The following is a 13,776-nucleotide window of genomic DNA, read 5'->3' on the forward strand; positions in this document are numbered from 1 at the left end:
ATGCGTTGCCTCATCCCTTCCTCAGTGACTCTCCAAATATCTAATCCCCGGGCTTGCAAATAACAAGACATTAGAACCTTCCAACGGGGAAAATTTGTGCCATCGAAAAGTGGAGCGCTATGGAAATCCATCCCAACCCCGGACGTCACAACTCTAGGCGGTTAAGCCCAATTTAAGAGCACGAGGCTCTTATACCACTTGTAAGGATCGGTGACGTCCTAAGAGGGGGGGGGGTGAATTAGGACACTTAGAACTAAACCGGCTCAAAAAAATAACACAAGATAAACCTATATCAATTTCTATCTAAATGTGCTCTAGGTTTATCTAGCGTGTCTACTCTAACGATTAAGGAAACTTGCAACCTATCTAGTAAGGTAAATTGCAAGAATGTAAATGCGGAAGTGTAAAGAGGGTAGAGAGAACAAACTCGGCACAAGGATTTTTATCCCGTGGTTTCGATGGCATGAATGCCACCCCTAGTCCACGTTGGAGCTCCACAAAGGATATGCTCCCGGTCGGCACCCGGTCACGGCCTTTGAGCCACAAAGTCACAAAGACAAGGCCTCTACCCGGATGAGCCACCAAACCACCAAGGCAAGGTCCCACCACTAGCCTCTCTTCCGGTTCCTCGCCGCCGTGATCACTTCGGAGCTTGAGCCACAAAGGCAAGGGTCTCCGCGTCCCCGCACAAATACCTTGCCGCCTCTCCACACCAAGTCGGAGGGTCAACAAGCTTACTGGCGAGTCACCAAGACTCCAAGGTGCCGGCGTACCACTTGGTACAAATTAGGATCACTCCTTGATCCACTCTCTATGCAGCTATCAACTAGCTACACTCTCTCTACGCCTACAAGCACTAATCACTCTCTAATGGTGTGCTTAATCACCTTGGATTTGATCACTTAAGCACTTTGGTGGCTTGGATGTCTTCTCAAGTGTACATGAACTTCTCTGGACTCCAACCACTTCAAATGACTGAGTGGAGGAGTATTTATAGCCTCAAACCCGCCAACTAGCCGTTGCCCCAACGGCTCAGAAAATTGTGAGCACCGGATAATCCTGTGATGATAGTAGTACAAGCACCGGATTATCCTGTGAGTACATCAAAGAAACTAGCCGTTGGAACCCACTCAAACTCAACTGTGAGCACCGGATTATCCTGTGATGAGTTAGTTAACACCGGACAAAAGCACCGGATTATCCTATGCCCATAAGTTTATTTTGGAGCTCTCTGCAAAAATTAGTCCGGTGAGTTCATTTTGTGAGCACCGGATTATCCTGTGATGAGTTAGTTAACACCGGACAAAAGCACCGGATTATCCTATGCGCATAAGTTCATTTTGGAGCTCTCTGCAAAAATTAGTCCGGTAAGTTCATTTTGTGAGCACCGGATTATCCTGTGAGGCACCGGACTTATGTTGATTTGAGCACCGGAGTTATGTTGATTTGAGCACCGGATATTCCTCTGAAGCACCGGAGTTATGTTGATTTTGAGCACCGGATTATCCTGTGAGGCAAATTTCAGCACAACTGTATTTTGGGCATAACTTTTCGCTCCAAACTCCGATTTTGATGATCTTGGGCTCTATTGAAAGCTTGTGAATAGATCTACAAGATTATACAAAAATCTATCCCATTTGATCACATCAAAATTCATTGTGAGCACCGGATAATCCAGTGAGGCAAATTTCAGCACAACTGCATTTTGTATTTTGGGCATAACTTTTCGCTCCGAACTCCGATTTTGATGATCTTGGGCTCTATTGAAAGCTTGTGAAGAACTCTACAAAATTATACAGAAATCCAACCCATTTGATCACATCAAAATTCATGGAACAAGTCCAATTCATTCCTTTCTTTGTTCCGGCTTCGGTGACTTCTCTTTTGTTGCATCCATGAGACCTACTAAAGCATATACTTGACAAACATGTTAGTCTTATTGACTATATTGTCATTAATCACCAAAATCACATACACGCCCTTATGTAATTTAGGCAATCAACCTAAGGGCATGTTTCCTACAGACTCGACTGGAGTTCTAGCTCGCCATAGTCTTAAAAAAAAAACTCATCATGAACTGAAAGGAGCAAAAGTTAGTGAGTGACACGATTGATTATATTTGTTTATAGGGTACAACGAGGATGTACATAACTTACACACACTATACTTACATCATACGCACACACATGCATGCACGTCCTAACCACACGCTAACAATAGATTGGAGAACTCTAGATTCTCAGTGTACGAGCACGCACATGTGTACTCTAGCCTAAGCCTAGACTAAACTCGGGCGCGAGTGTGAGAGCCGGGAGTCGAGCTCCCAACCCGAACGCGCAACCAGCAAGCACACTATCAAGCTACACGCTCGTTCACGACACGATTGATTATTGACTAGCAAGAGAATGGCAGGCCCAACCAAGTGGTTTTGTGGCTTCACAATTATACATCAAACATGTGACATGTATATATATAAGATGTACAGTCTTTTATGAGATTCGTATCAAGAAACTGATGCATTTGTAGGCATTTCCCCTGTACTAGATAAGTGACCACACTTAGCTAGTAATTTTTTTTTTGCTACATCTTAATCGATTGAGATGTTTCAAATGTCTCGGTCAAATAAAATTAAACTATATTTTACAAGAATTATGAGTTTGGGGATTTGGGGTGGGCTTACCTATACCAGAAAATCATAAATGACTCCGAAAAAATTCTAAAAAATTTCTAGCAATATAATTTGATATGTAGATAATCTTTTTGTCCTATTTTAATTTTTCAAAAGCTATAACTTATTAACTATAGTTTTGATTTGACCCATTCTTTTATCGGATTGTTCGAAAAAGTTTGATCTTATGTGTGATGATATTTGTTGTGTGATATTTGGTTTTTTTTCTATCTTAGTGTTTATATGTTGCCTTTTCGCTTATGTTTGCGAGTAAACACTAACATTCCAGAGGAGTTAGAAGAACTGTAGGATCAATACTTAGAAACCCAACTGAGTACAGTGAATGTAAGTTGTGTTATTAAACATATTTATCCCCGTTTTACAAATGTGAATCATTTATCAGGGAAAATCCCAAGAGTTAGGTTTTACCCTAATTTTTTCTTGTCATTCTTGTCACCAGGGTTATAGTTTTGGGTTATAGAAAGGTAGATGATGCTTAGCCTTTCTTTGGGATGGTGATCATGATAATTGATCTACGAAACTTGTTAATGGTCCTATGCAACAATGATAAAAGATAATAGTATAATTTTTGTCGCATATGGAATAGGAGTTTGAGCAATGATTTGATGAGACTAGTACATGTTGTACGGTTGGAATTTGGTAGCCTTTCTCAAATATAAGGACCGGTTCATGGAGTGATATTTTTTAGTAAACAATACAACCAAAAGCCTAGAATGGGACGAGCCTAGCTAATTAATTTGCATACCCTTAGCATTGAGTAGACCATTCGGTTGTGTGGAACATAATGATGTACTTTCAGGATGTTCCATTGGTGTAAGAGGGGACTTTCGTTGTTGAGGTGTATTCATGCGGCAGTGAAACCTTAGCGGTTATGCACATGTTGAGAGGGACATTGTAAAGTCTTTGTAATGATTTTCTAGCCGCACACCCTGGAAGCATGCTAGTGTTACATAAATATGGGCACAATGGATAATCATGACTTGTGAGTAAAGTGTACGACCTGTACAGAGTATAAAACTAGTTAATCAGCTGTACTCATGGTTACAAGTGGCAAGAAAAACGCTACATGATCAGAACTTGATGGTTTAGTTGGTTTAGTCAATTATAGTGGTGTGAACTATGATTGATGTGTCGTTGGTGGTGGGACCCTTGGTTGAGGGGTTAGAAGGTTGGTTAAGTTAAGATGGTTGAAATTTTGAGATGGTTATTTTATTTTCAGTTATTACTTGATTAACTTATGCTTTTCAAATGCTTTTACTTCATTGCTATTTTATGCAAAAGAGCCATATTGCCATACTATTGTCAAGTCTTCATATGCATATTATTTCCTCACAACTTGCTGAGTACGACATGTACACACTCTATAAAAAAAAGCTATCACCAAACACTCGATTGGAGAAGGAATCGAAGAATTCGTTGATGATGGTTCGTTCTAAGATGCGTTCTACGTCGATTGTGCCTTTGGAGATGTCGTAAATGATTAGAGACTACGTAGCTATGTTGCAGTTTATTGAAATTTGGCTCTCGAAGGTCACTTTTGTAAGATGATTTAATGACAATTAAGTGTGATATTGTAATGATATTCATCTATAAAGTCACTATATGTTAGGATTGATTTCTGGGTACAACATATATGTGAGACTGGTCTCGACAGAGGTGATATCAAAGCCATATCGACCTAGAACACAAACTTAGATAGCATGGTTAGACTTAAAAACATGAAAACTTGGAAAACCTAAAAGCTATGCTCAAAGACTTCTCACCTTCCTCTTTTCCTAACGGTTTACTTACCCCACCCTATACTTAAATCTACAAATGGCATTGGATCTCAACGATGTTCGCCACTCAACAGATTGCGCCAAGGGATTTTACCAAGGATGCTTTGGTCTGTGCTCACAGACGTGGGCCAAAAGAAGTCATTGTATGAGAGATCAAGGCAAGCCAACTGTACAAAGTGGAAAGTCACCATCTTAATCTATGAAAGCCGTGCACATAAGGAAGAACTCAGAGTTGCGTGTACTTACTCCAGGGAGACAAGAAGGGCTAGCCTTAAAGAAGGAATATGAGACGTTGCATGCCAAGCTCTCTATCACGTGTGCCTAGACTATGGATCAACTATAAAGGACTCATTGTTTCGCTACATCCCTGTCCGTAGCCCCGCGAGCCCAGATACCAGAGTTTGACTCTACAAGGGTGCTATGCTGGAGTTAAAGTCCATTTGCCACCGCTTGGAAGATGCTGAAGAAGAGAACATAGGACTTCGTCATCGCCTACGTGATGCTACCCCTACACCAGTCTCACCTCCAAGCAAGAGGTCTCGTCCCTAGCCTCTCACAATTTCAGGATCCAAATACCCTTACAATGATTCAGATGGAGGACCTGCAACCCCACCATGTGTACTTGATAGGGAAACACCCATTAAGTCAGAAGAGATTGATCAGTAGTGTCGCTTAGGTCATTTTAGAGTTCTGATTTTTACGGATCTTATTGCTTGTGTGTGCCAAATGTGAGTTGCAGGATTACCTTTTGGCACCTTATCTGCATTCACATCTTATAAGTATAATCTGAGGATATTAAGTAATTAATATAAGAAGTGTTTTAAATAAAACAAGTCTCTATACCATAGAACCTCCCTTTAGAACTTTGTGCTTTCCTCTTACCTATACCCTACCCCTTGCCAAATGGTCAACACCAGGAACAACCCTAGAGGAAGTAACAACTGTGTAACATCCCCATCTCTACCACCACCTCCGATGACTATAGAGCAACTCATGGCTATGCAAACCCAGATTTTGCAAGGGATGGCCTAAGCAGTGGCTATTATGTAACATGCTTCTCATACACAACCTCAACACCACAACAAGTACAAGTTGAGGGAGTTTATGAGAACCAAGCCACCCACGTTCTCCCACACCACTGAACCCCTTGCTGCTGATGATTGGCTGAAGGCAATTGAGAAGAAGCTGTTGATCGCCTAATGCAATGACCACGAGAAGGTTTTGTATGCTGCTCATAAACTCACCAGTCATGCTATCGACTAGTGGAATATCTTTTGTAATGCTCATGAGAACCATGAGTTAGTCACTTGGGTGGAATTTAACAGAGATTTTCGTCGCCACCATGTACCAGCGGGTACTATTACTATGATGAAGAAGGAATTCCGTAACTTGAAGCAAGGTTTTATGTTAGTGAATGAGTATGTGAACAGGTACCTAGCTTTCAAGGTATGAAAATAGGTGAGGTCATCATGATCTTGCAAAGCTCGACATAGATGGTTCCATAGTGACAGGAGAGGATGGTGCAATCCATCCAGGTTGAAGCCGCAACATCGGGGTAGGCATTGCTGGGGAGGACATGGTTGGAGAGGGCATATTTGCCCAATGTGATGAGGAGGAGCCCTCGCCACTTGGAGTAGCTAGGCGATTGGAGGTCGAGGATGATGTGGACGAGGGAGCGAACGTTTATGATGGCTACCACTTGTGCGTCAGCAATGGTGGTCGCCTCGGGCGATGGTGAGGGTGAGCTTTGGTAGCCTCCTGCTCGTTGTGGGTAGCTACGGCCTCATGACTAGCCTTCTCTGCATGGCTTCTTCCTCTTCTCCCGCCATGACCTCATCTAAAGGGGGATGGGTAGCGACAAGCGAGAGGCTGGCGGCTAGGGTTTAGTGGTGGGTGAGAGGCTGCCAGCTAGGGTTAGCGAAAGTAAGCAGTCACAGGAGCAACAACATATGATACCATGAAAGCGGAATAATTTCACGCAATAGATTGATTGATTGATCATATGTTACATATATAGGCTAGTCGGGCATGACTTGTGCAAAGAGTTGATGCCAATCATAACTGATCTTAACCAGTCGTAATTGATCAAGGCTATCTATCATAACTGATGGCGTGAGCCGCAAGAGGACCCATGTAATCCTGTCTAACAGTGGTGACATGTAGGCATGGCACTACTCCTAAGAGTACATACATGTTTAATTACCTTTGCCATCTAGTTGTAGTTTCAAATTACGTTTTAGCAACTTTTAGATTAAATAATTCCAAATTTAAACATCTTAAACACAATATGAAAGCTATAATATAATATCACATACATGAACATGAGTATTTTAACATAATATAAAGCATGGAAGGCGCTACTCATATTCAACAAGATATCATAGGTGGCATTCAACAACATATGGTGGGACAACACAAGAAACATATCAATATGTGTTAATTTAATTAGCAATCTTTCAGTGCGGTTACCGATTTAGTGGGCATCTAACATCAAAGGCTAATCCAGGTCATTGAGCAGTATGACAATACCAAACTAGTGTTCTAGATTGTAGTTAACAACTTCAAAGTCTTGATTATTTAGCAATTAAACTATCATCATTTAAGAATTATTCAATGGAATCTAGAAGAACATGTATCAAAGTCTTGATTATTTAGCAATTAAACTATCATAATTTAAGAATTATTCAATGGAATCTAGAAGAACATGTATAACAAGATTAATTGGTCTCTAATAAACAAGACAATATGCTAGAATATGAAATTCTACACAAATACACTCTAGAACAGCCATTTTATTGTCACACCGATCTCCATAAGCCCGCTATCATCATAGAGCAAATAACCCACCAAAACTAGCATGCAATTCCTCCTAATATCAACACACATCAAAATAGGCACACGATATGACAAATTACAATTAACTTTAAAGGCAACGAGAACGATCTTACTTTCCAATGAAGAAGCCGATGGCAAGGCACGGGAGTGCACTATCCCAGAATACTGAGACACCCCCTCTATGCTGAGGTCGTCAGTGTGTTCAGTCCCAGGTATACAATGCTTCTATGCCAACCATAAAGCACACTGAAGTTGGCACCCGAGGAGCAGAAGGTTGCTGCAATAGAGAGGGGCCTAACTCCGAGTCAAGGAGGATGTCACTGAGCACCAAAACATGGGAAACATGTGAGGATGCGGTCAACGCGAGCAGAGCACACACACATTACGATCGCAATGGACAAAGCGCGCACACATGCAAGTGCCACGAACACAATGCTTGCATGGCGCAATCATGAAGGACGGGACTCACGCACAACACGATCACGGAGTGCGCACGGCGAGCCAAGGACGCGCACACCCCCACCACCTACAGAACACACATGAGGGTGAGCACACAAACAACACTGACAACAACACAATCCTTGGTCAATGGCGAGCTCGACTGCGTGCCCCATAGGACCAAGGACTAGCACACATAGCTAGAACCAAACCGCTTGCGACAGAGCTCCGTGTCAATGAGGTAGTGCATGATGCAATAGGGTTCACCTCCGAGGAGGCAAACCAACTACATCATGGGCACCACCACGAGGGGAACCAAGTCGCAAGAGAATAACTAAGAGCTCTGGCAAACATGGTCACGATCAATTGGCGGACAGAGGTGGAAGAAGATAGATATGAGGGTATTCGGGATGTGAGAGAAAGGAGATCTACCCCACATCTATAACGAGTCTGGCGCATCCCTGGGAGCCACCACCGCCACCCACACAACGGCCTTGTCCACTATTGCGGACATGCCCTACTAGGTCGGGGAGTAGACGACCATCGCTGCCGCCTCTCCTCTGAGGCAGCTGAAGGGATAAGGGAGATGGAGGCTGAGCTGGTGAACTACTTGGCCTCACGGGCCTGGTAGCGGCCCACTGGCCATGGGCCTCCCCAATCTCCTATTTTTCTCTATTTTTTTCTCTTTTTTGGAATTTCTTTAAACTCAAGTTTGACTCTAATTGAAACTCGAATTTTGAAGGAAAAACCCCTCGAATTCTGTAATACTGAATATTTTTGAGAGGAAAAAAAGAGAGAAGATTTTGACCAAAAGTTGACTTTTTGATCCGTTGCTCGTATGGACGATCAGAGACCGTGGTTGCGTTCATCTCGTCGAGACGAACCCATTTTGCTATTCATATATCCATTCCGGGCACTTTATGACCCATTACAAGCCTAATAAATCTAAACCATTGATTTTATAAAAAAAAATTTATAAACGACGGATGGGTCGGTCGTCAACCTGACCCATCCATCCAGAGCCTTCTCGCTCCCTCTCGCGTCTCTCTCTCTCCTGCGCACTGCGCCGCCGCTCTGTGCTCCACCCACCTCCGCACTCCTGCTGCCCTCTTCACCGTGCTGCGCCGCCGGCCGCCGTCGTCGGCCGAACCACCTCCCCGTCGCCTCTGCGCCACGCCTCTGCTGCCGGCCCGCCGTCGCCACCACCTGCGCATCGCTGCCACTCACCGGGTCGCTGCCGTCGAGCTGGGCCACCGCCGTCGCGCCGTCGTGCACGTCGGCTACCGTGCGCCACTGCCAGCCGCTGTTGCGTCGCCGCAGCCGCCGTAAGAGAGCAAGCCAGCCGGCCAAAGAAGAAAGCCAGGAAAGAGAAAGAAAAGAAAAGGAGAAGGAAAAGAAAGAGAAAAGAAAAAAGAGAAGAAAGAGAGAGAAAAAAAGAAAGAAAAAGGGAAAAGTTAGAAATTTCGTAATTTTGTCGGATTCGTCGTCAATCCTTCGAAGGTGATTCTTCAGTAATTCCTAGACGCTTATGGTTAGAGCAAATCAATCAATTCCTGTCGTATCATTTCATGTGATCAATAGTCCGATTCGTTTCGATAATCGTTATTGATTCGAAGATACGACATCCGAGTCGAAACATTCATTTCTTTCAACGGAGCAAAGTCTAATTAGTGAGAACTTTGATTCGACTCTAAATTGGAGATAGTGTATCATTTCATGTGATACAATTTTCTGTTCGATTTTCGGAAATATAGGCGTATATGTGACGTTTTCAGGCGTAGGAATGACGCTTCATATTTTATGTGTTTTAAATGTGTTTTAGTGCTAATAATATACCTGTGCAGGTGGTAATACTTCCGGACGTTCTTAATCGAAATTTCTTTGTCGCTTTTGGTAAAAGGCAAGTAACGTGGGGGTGTAATTCAGTGCTATGTTTATATTCATGTCTTACTTCTTTTGCAAATAAAATTGAAGTATATGGCATTTTCTAATTCATTCAAATCATGGATGATGTTGCATTTGATTAATTAAATCCATGCTATTCTTATTGATTTGGATTGTACCATTGTCGTCATGAATCAGTTGTGGTATTTTTTTTTATCACGAGTCATCAAAAGGAAATTAAGAATTGACGTCAATTCACATGCATACATATGCATTTATGCACTTCATATGGTGATAAAGGCCGATCACTGCCATCGTGCGTGATTCGTACCGGTACATGGAGTTACATGAGAAGTTGGCATCGTCCAGCTCTCAAATGGAGTTGCATCATGGCATTCATACATTTTTTATGATATCTGGAGAATACAGAACTCTGTGAGTTAAATGCCATATTTTGTGGGAGACCGGGTTGGAGTCTGTCGTTACTTTCTCAACAAATACTTCTGAAAAGATATTCTCTTTAAAACCATGTGTTTTTTTTACGTTGTGAGAAGAATGTTTTATTCCCTAATACTCTTGAATTGAGTGAGATATGTTTATATTCATAGCTGTTACTTGCTGAGCTCGTCTCACCCCCTGTTAAATTTTTTACAGGTATGTTTAGAATGTTGACGTGCATTTTGGGGATGGATCTTGGTAGTTGCACGCACTACCTCATCACAATGTCGATAACTCAACCGGTGTTTAGAAGTTGTGTTTTTGGTGGTCTGCCGTTTGCTTTGTATATGTTGTGGTAAGACGCTGGTAGCGTCGTGAAAATTTCTATATATGTTGGTTATATCATATATTGTCTGCCTGTGGTTTCTTTCTGTTGTGGTCAGTTATACCGTTCTATAGAGGAAGTGCTGTCAAAATTTTCTATTTTCGAATAAATATGCTTAGTTGTAAAGTAGTGTGTTACAGCTTGGTATCAGAGCTTAGGCTTTAGGTTCTAGGGTAAGAAGTTAATAACTTGACACACTTGCACATGTAGGATGGGAAAGGGTTTGCATATCTTTTCATATGCCTTGTTCCGCTATATTCCCTTTAGTTCATTTGTTTGAAGTATGTTTGCAGTTAGTGCATGCTTACTTATCCATTGTGGTGTTTGTAGCTATGCCGCCAAAGGTGCGAGGTCGTGGTCGAGGTAACAAGGCAGGTCGTAGTCGTACAACAGTTCCAGGTCATGGTGATGCGTAGTTATCGGCCGCTGAGGTTGAGTCCTCTCAACCAGGAAGTATCAGTCAAGCGGAATTAATGACCACTATGAAGGAGATACAAGAAGAGTTAAGAGCATTGAGGCAGGCTGTTCCAAATACTCCTGCTGTTGCTAGAATTGTGGCATGTGAGATACCTGAAGATGGTGCTACTAGTGGGGTAACGCTTCGTGAATGGGTTAGTATGAAATTGGACTCCTTTGATGGATCAGGGACTCCGATTCAGGCTGCAGATTGGCTTGCTTATATAGAAATGCAGCTGGATGCTTTTGATGTGTTGCCTCGAGACAAGATTAGATATGTGACACAGTTGATGAAGGGAGAAGCCCAAATCTGGTGGAGAGGTGTACAGTCAGCTAGGACTGTTGCCCATGGGGATCTTACCTGGTCTGAGTTTGTCAGACAATTTGAGAGGAGATTTTATCCAGCTACTTTTCTGGATAAAATGCAAATTGACTTAAACAATTATACACAAGGTCAGAAATCAGTGGCAGAGTATGAAGTGGGCTTTAATCAAATTGTGCACTTTGTACCTCATGTAGCTCACGATGATGCAGAGAAGGCCAGACGTTTCAGACAGCGTTTGAAGCCTATTATCCGTCATGTGCTTGGTGCTTTTGTTGTTATAGATTTTCGCTCTATGGTTGAACAAGCTTCTGGTGTTGAGTTGCAGCAATCTTGTACTGATGATATTCGCAAGATGTCGGGAGCAGATCAGCATAAAAGACCAGAAGAGTCATTTTGGTGATCCCATCCATAAGAAGCAAGGGACAACAACGTCACCAACCATACCGTGGTGGACCCTCTTAGATACATCCTCCAGGCACCAATACCCAATTTCGTACAGTGGTTAAACCCGGTTTTGGTTTGGTGTGCTTCAAGTGTGGTAATTCACATATCCAGAGTGAATGTTCTTGGAAGGGGAACTGTTCAGTATGTGGTCGTCCAGGCCACAAGGATGTGGTATGTCGCAGAAACCCGAACAGTCGTATCAGGTGGGAACCAATATCTTCTTCTTCTGGGGTTTCTTCTTCATCTAAGGGATCATCACATGTATTACCTGCTACTCCTACTCCTACAGTCATTACTGGCCCGATGGCTCCACCAATGCAATATTATCTTCCTTCTACAGTTCCCACTGGGCCTTACTGGTCACATTAGCCTATGATTCCTCAGGGAACTTCTACACCGACATGGCCGGTGATTGGGGCATCTTCTTCCCACACTGCAGGAACCTCTTCATCTCAGACACCTTCTGGGTTATATACTTTACCTAGTGCTGAGACCGGAGGTCACAATGACGTGGTGACAGGTATCTTACCCGTGGACTCCTTTGATGCACATGTTTTATTTGATTTTGGAGCTAGCTTTTCCTTTGTCTCGGTAGACTTCGTTAAACGAGCGAGACTATTAGTACAACAAATTGGGCAATCTGTGGTAGTTAACTCCCCCAGTGATCTTATATCCAGTTCTTATGTTTGCCCGAGGTGTGTTATAAATATTGGAGATGAGGAATTCACAGCTAACTTGGTGATGATCAATTTAGAGCCCTTCGATGTTATTCTTGGTATGGACTGGCTTGCCCAATACCAAGCCATTATCTCTTGTTCTTTGAAAATCATCACCTTGCGAGCTCCATAAGGAGGGGAGATTACTTTCCAAGGGAAGGCCTTGCCATATGCACTTTCCATGTTGTGCAGGATTTTCCCTAACCGATGAATGTGGAAATCTGGTGCTCTTTGGTCATTGGTTGAAGGGCAGGATGTCACTCTACGCGTGGAAGATATTCCAGTAGTGTGTCGTTATCCTGATGTGTTCCCTAGTGAGCTTCCAGGATTACCTCCTGAACGAGGACCAGTCTTCCGTATTGAGTTGATTCCAGGTACACAACCTATTTATAAGACTCCGTACCGAATGGCTCCAATGGAACAAATGGAATTGAAGAAGCAATTAGATGAACTCCTTGCTAAGGGATTTATCAGACCGAGTACGTCTCCTTGGGCTGCCCCTGTTTTATTTGTGGAAAAGAAAGATGGCACTAAAAGGCTTTGTGTGGATTATCGGGCGCTTAATCAAGTGACAATCAAAAACAAATATCCTCTACCTTGTATTGATGATCTTTTCGATTAGTTGAGGGGTGCTATGATATTTTCGAAGATTGATTTGCAATCGGGTTATCACCAATTGCGAATCCGAGATGAGGATATTGAGAAGACGGCTTTCAATACAAGGTATGGGCATTTTGAATATGTGGTTATGTCTTTTGGACTAACGAATGCCCCTGCTGTTTTTATGGAAGCCATGAACCGGATGCTCCATGAATATCTAGATGTCTTTGTGGTGGTTTTCATCGATGATATATTGATTTATTCCAAGTCAAAAGAGGAACATGAGATGCACCTCAGTTTAGTGTTGGAGGCTCTTTGAAAGAATAAATTTTATGCGAAGCTAAAGAAATGTGCCTTTTGGCTCGAAGAAGTAGGATTTCTTGGTCATGTTATTAATCAGCATGGTATTACTGTGGACCCAAAGAATGTTCCTGCAATATTAGAATGGCAAAGACCATCTAATGTGACAAAGATTCGAAGTTTTCTTGGACTCGCTGGCTATTACCGGCGCTTTGTACAAGATTTCTCCATTATCGCAAAACCTATGACTAGACTTACTCAAAAAGGCGTTCCATTTGTATGGACTGAAGAATGTGAGGTCAGTTTCCAAACCTTAAAGAATAAGGTTGTGAACGCTCCTATTTTGGCTTTGCCCGAGAGTGGTAAGCGTTTCACAGTTTACACCGATGCTTCTCGAATCGGACTTGGCTGTGTGCTTATGCAAGAAGGTCGGGTAATTGCATATGCTTCCAGACAATTGAAAACTCATGAACAGAATTATCCCACTC

The sequence above is a fragment of the Phragmites australis genome, chromosome 2 (genome assembly GCF_958298935.1).
Source record: "Phragmites australis chromosome 2, lpPhrAust1.1, whole genome shotgun sequence".
In the NCBI taxonomy this organism is placed as follows: domain Eukaryota; kingdom Viridiplantae; phylum Streptophyta; class Magnoliopsida; order Poales; family Poaceae; genus Phragmites; species Phragmites australis.